This window comes from Nestor notabilis, unplaced genomic scaffold (genome assembly GCF_000696875.1).
Source record: "Nestor notabilis isolate BGI_N333 unplaced genomic scaffold, ASM69687v1 scaffold4768, whole genome shotgun sequence".
Lineage (NCBI taxonomy): Eukaryota > Metazoa > Chordata > Aves > Psittaciformes > Psittacidae > Nestor > Nestor notabilis.
Window position 1 is genome coordinate 39,350 of NW_009940460.1, and position 6,000 is coordinate 45,349.

Here is a 6,000-nt window from a genome sequence, read left to right on the forward strand (position 1 = left end):
CTTAGAAGCACCACATTATAAGCACCTTAAAAGCATTTTGCACAAAGGAGTGTAAGCAGCTGAAGGTACTTAAGTTCTTGGTGTGTAACACGTAAGTGGTAAGGGGAAAAGTACACAAACAAGACGGATGTTCTGATTCCTAGCAGAGAACTTAAAACATCTTCTATGAAGTAGTCCCTGCTGTTTTTCTGTCATTACTAGCCTTTAGTGCAAGTGGTACTCCTGAGGTAAAAGCAAGGTTTCAGTGACTGCAACATTACAAAGTTGTGTCATCACAAGGAAAACGTGTAGAAAAACACCTTTCTTATATCTGACAGGCCAGTGTACCCTGGTATGCCAGTTTTAATTCTTCATTTGAGGGGGAAGTTCACTTGCTATGAATATTTCAGCATATCAGTCTTTGAAGCATTTTGGATATGCAGAGGTAGAAAAGAGTTCCCTTGCAGTTAACTCTTAACTCTATAGTATTTAATGATCCTCTCCGCTGTGATACTTCTTTTTTAATTTCTTGCATACATCGCATCCTTTTTGGTTTTTGTTTTTCTTTTTTTCCAGACATGGGTTTTGTTCAGTTAAGTAATTGTACAAAACTACTCGGTCTCCTCGTGAGTAATCACTTAAATGTTCAAATTAAGTGTTCATTCAATTCAAACGTGCTCTTGGCTGGAGCAAAAGGTTGGTGTAAATTGTTTCCCTTTTGTATCATCTCTGCACAGTTCAAGATTACAAACTAGTTACAATCTTACTATCTTACTGAGTTACTTTTTAAAAAAGTAGATCTTTATTATTTTTTTATAACGGCTTGTAATGACAAAGAAATAGGCAAACATACTAAGTATTCAAAGAGATTTGCAGAGAACTACTTATTATCTTCAGTGATACTTTGGATACGGTTTCTGTTACTGACAGCAAAATAGCTTCTGCTCTGGTGTTTGGTGATGGCAATTATAAGTAAGCGCTAGTTCTCAAGTGCATGTAGAGCCTGGTATGTTCTCACTGAAGAGAGATTTCCAGAGACATCAGCAGGCTTGTGACATGTTTTGCTTTTCTTTAACCCCTTGGATATCACAGTTTCTGTCTTCATTTATCCTTTTGATTAAAAAGTGAGGAACTCTATTGTATTCCTGTTACATGTCCAAAATCTATGCAGTGGTATCGATGTCAGCCAGTGGTGTGTAACAAAGAGAGCCCATACTCATTGCCACAGGGGGATTCATTTAAGCCACTCCTTTGTGGCTTGCGTAGTCTCAATGCTGTTATCATATTGTTTGAGGCTTTTTTCCCATTATGCTTAAAACTAGAATATTCACTTTGGCCATGCGAAGAGCCTAAGGTGTAGATGGTCTAAGGAAGAGGGACTGTTTGAGACCTGTGTTGTAGTATGGTTTAAATGTTCTCCTTGCATCCAGAGAAGGCATCCAAAACCTGACCCAAGTGAGTCGTGTTAAGCTTGAATTCAGTCTTCCATGGTTTAATTTGTTTTTCCAAAGCTAATCTTTCCATGCCCAATAGTTAAAACTATCTCTAGCAATCCTGAACAGCTTGAAGTTGTTTGCAGTGTATTTATAAACTGGTCATTTTGCAGTGACAGATTGCTGCATCCAGTGCTTTGCACTCTGTCCTCAAACGTTACAGTTAAAAAGTTGGGATAGCTTGTAAGAATTGAGTTAAAAGAATTACACAATAATGACTTGTATCAATGAAATTAGGCTTAAGCATCAATGCAAACATGGGGATTTATGTATTTCTGTAGCACTTAAGTATTTTTCAGTCCTATCTAGAATTAGAAGTTTGCAAATATTTGTGGGAGGAAAGGGAGGAGCAGGTTTTTCTTTCTCAAAGTTTTCAGAAGGCTTCTCTGAAGCTGTGATAATATGTAATCCTATGGGAGCTCTAGGTGATTAAAAAGTGAGAAAATATCTCCTGAAAGTTTATTCAAAAGCTTTCTTGGGCATGTATGGATACCTGTTGGTAGCATGCCTGCGCTGTTGTTCATACCGTACCATCCTTTTGCATTAACACCCGTGTAGTGAATGCTGTTTGTCAGTGTGCTTTTTAAAAATTTATTCCCCCAAATCATGTTGTTCAGCCTTTATTTTCCTTTGGGAATAGAAGAATGAATACAGATTTAAAAAACCCTACTCTTAGTATATAGATAAAGCTGACTCAAATTGTAATAACACATGTAATTAGGAGTGTTCCCCCAAATAATCGGTGACTGGTTTTCTTGAGATTTTTCCTATGTGATGAAAACAAACTTTCTTTGAAAGCTTTAAAAGATACTTAATTGATTATGTGTCTTAATTAAGATTTGAGCAATTGCTTATTCCCCATATTAAGTTTGAATAACATTGAATCCTGGTTTTGGCTGTGTTTGGTTTTTTCATGTGAAAACTGAAAAGATGCTCAAGGTGGATCTCCTTTGCAGGCCAGAGTGTTCCTATTTTGTGTGTTTTGCATTAGGCTTATGAGCAGCATTTGCTAAGTAATTGCATTGTCATAATATCCCAAGCACTTTGGCATCTTGCACTGATACTCTGATTAGAGCTAAAACTCTTCTGGCACGTGACTGGCTATAAATCTCAGTATACGAAAGGGCATTAATTGAAAACGGTGTGCAATGAATTACATGCTCTCTGAGGTACTTCAAAGATGAAACTATACAAAAAGGTCCCCGTTATCAGATATTGTAACCGTCATTTCTTTCTCTAAGCATATTGTGGATTTTGTATCATACTGTATTTATTTCATTTAATTTTAAAAACAAATGTTTTCTTTAAAGCTCTGTATATATTGACATTAAAGTTTGCATTGTACTACGTTCTCTTCTCGTTGTAAGGCTGACTCTGGTGGTGCATTGTATGGTATGTTGTTTTTCTTTGCACTGTTGCCTTGAATTACGACATGCCAAAGACAACCTCAAAATTGTATTTATTTTTGTTAAACTTTGTGAATAATGATAAAGGTACAGTTTTAAATAGCTGGCAGTTCCTTGAGTACTAGAATAAAAGGATTGCAAATTCATAATATTTTATAATTGACAAAAAATCCATCATTTATGATTTGGAAGTTCACCAACTCTTTTTTTTTTTTTTTTTTTTTTAATTGATATCAAAAGCAAGGAGCAGACATTCCTAGATTAACCATCCTGTGAATTGCATTATTTGGCAAACCTTGCCAAAAATCTCTCATACATGAAGAGCTGTTTATAGATTTATACTCGCAGTCAAGTGTTTCCTGCCACACTTTCAATAAAACATCCATTCACCAGTAGGATTGATGTATTACTTTAGGGAGGGATGATCTACCCTTGATAGGTTTTTCAGGTATCTATTCAGATCTGACTGTGTATAAAGAGGAAATGATTTTCTGCAGAGATCCTTTGGAATACAAGTGCTTGTGTTGCGAATAGAGTGATCACATTAAAGCTGGTGACCTGCACACCTGCTCAGATCTGAGCATCTGTGTCAGTGTTTGCTGTGCAAGGTCTCAGGAGCTGCAGGAGGTGGCTCTGCCTCAACACTGCTTTGGCTTTGCATTTAAGCTGATAAAGTGCTGCGGATTATTGAACACGAACTGTTGCTGCGAAGCCAAATGTCACTGATGTCTCCACTACAAGGTGATGGAACAGCTCAGTACGCAGCTGATACTCCCCTTCATGGAACAAGAAGGTGAGATTTTGATACAACAGTGTTGATGTTAAATTGCAATATCTGTTTAAAATACTTCTAAGATATTCCACAGAATCATAGAATTCGGTAACTAGTGTTGCTGTTTGTATTCAAAATGGGTTACAGGTGCCTTCTTTTTCAGTTACCCTATCAGCCCAAACACAGACTAGTTTTTTCCACAGTTGCCTGAATTAAGTCTATCTCCTTACACTTACTCCTGTTTGCTCGCAAAAGGCACTTTTTTAAAAGCACTTTGGTGCCCGTCAGTGGTGGAGTTGCCTGCACACAAACCCCTCAGCAATATGGGGGAGGATCAAGTGCTTCAGCTTTTTCTTTACTGTTTTCTTTGATAAACTGGTAAGTGAAGAAGGAAAGGGGGGCTTCTGTGCTGGGGGCTTCAGAGGTCTGGCCAAGGCTTGATGTGGTGGTCCTGGTCCTGGGGAGAGCAAACTGCAAAGCTGTGCCCCTGAGCTGGGCAGAAGTGGGTGACTGAAGCCGTATAGAGAAAGGGTTTCTGAGCTGGTGGTGATTTCATTGAAGGTAGGCAGGAAAGGATAACTGAATTGAACAGAAAGATCACTCAAATAACTTTTAACAACCTTCATGATGACTTAAAAACAAGAGAAACAAGTTAGTGCGTTCCCATAGGTTTGGTGATGTTGCTTGTGGGATAAGAGGCAAGGCATGGATTAAAATCAACCAACCTTACTCAGTAGATGCCAGTGAATGTTTTTCAGAAACCCTGGACAGGGACAAGCCAAGTGTTAGAAAGGAGACTACAGAATGTGTCTTAATCAGTCACATCCTGCTCATTCTGCTTTCATGCAAACATAGTTCTCAGAAGCTGTTTTCCCCATGATTCATCTCTGAAGCTTTATAACTGTAAGAGGCACCTTCCCACATCTGTTTTGTGCTTTTATGGGGTGGAAAATGTTTTGAGGTGAAGAAAATGCTGTCACAGATACTAAAAAATATGCTTATTGAGCTGAGTAGCTTTCTGGAGGTAGTCTCCAGGTCATGTTCACATCATCCCCAGCAGCACAGAGTTACTGTGCTGGACACTGAGGAGCTGGGACTTTGAGAACCCCTGCACTTCTCCTTGAGTGTAACCTGCTCAGTGACAGACCTTGAGGAGGGGAGCAGGAGGTAAGGACAGACAGTTGAATGATACACTGGTGTCTGCTGAAATCCAGAATTAAGAGCTCCCTTTTCAGTCTGCTCCTTTAGGAAGTGAAGGTTAAGACTTATTACTGAATGTGGTGCCTTGTAGTGGGGCAGCATATGTGCTGCTGCCATGCCATTTCCACCTCCAACATGTCTCTGCCCAAGCAGTAGCACGTAGCAGGAAGAGATAGCTGGTGTCTGCTGACGTACTTGCCAAAAATATGGATTTTAGTGTATTTATGTTAATTTTTGTTTCACAATTCCGCCCTCCCACCTCCCACCCCCCTTCCCCAAACTTCTGGAGAGTTTCTCTTAAAGAAAGAGACTGGGGCTTCTTGTAGGCCTCTTGGAAGACACATAAGAAAACTTTGCCAGCTGTGCAGACCAGGTTTCTCCCTTGCTCTTCTGCAGTTCCTTAAGGCCAGATTTCACCTGTGCTTGGGCAAGGGCTGCCTCACAGCTCTCTCTTTGGTCTGTTGCTCTCCAGTTCCAGCCTCAGAGCAAATCCTTGACACTCCATAGCCAGTTTGGTGCCTGCTCATTGATTTTTAGCATCCACAGCATACTGCTCCATAACAATACAATGCCAAGTGCCCAGTGTCTAAACAAAGTTTTATGCCCTAATGCTGGCTAATAGTGTGAATTGCTTTATTCCTGAACAGGTATGTTTTTGGCTGTAAGCATCCAGGTTTGTGTCCTGGTCTCTGCTGAGATGGCTGGGATTCATGGCTACGAAGGGCTAGATGTGTCCTAATTTAGGGGGGTTATATTTACTTTTACTTCTAAAGGCTTTGGGGGGAATTAGAACTGCATTTGTGGAGCACTGATTCAGGCACTGTGCATTGCTGACCTGGCAGCTGGGTGTACTGAAAGCCTTGTTTGGAGGTTTTTAACTAAACTGAATGTTGACCATGTAGCAAGGCGTTAGCAGCAGGTATTGCGTTGTCTTCCGCTTTTGGGCTGAATTTGGTGGTTGTATAGTTGAGAGAGCAGCGTGGGGGCTGCTGCACAGTTGCAATTCTTCATTGCTCTTGAGAAACGGATAGCAGTGAGGTACAGACGCAGCACCCCAAACCCCTGCTCAGCCCTGATGACAGTGCCGCTTACCGCGCCTGGCGCGGTGCCGGTGCGGGGTCCCGGCGGTGCTTGAGGCCGCGCTCGCTGC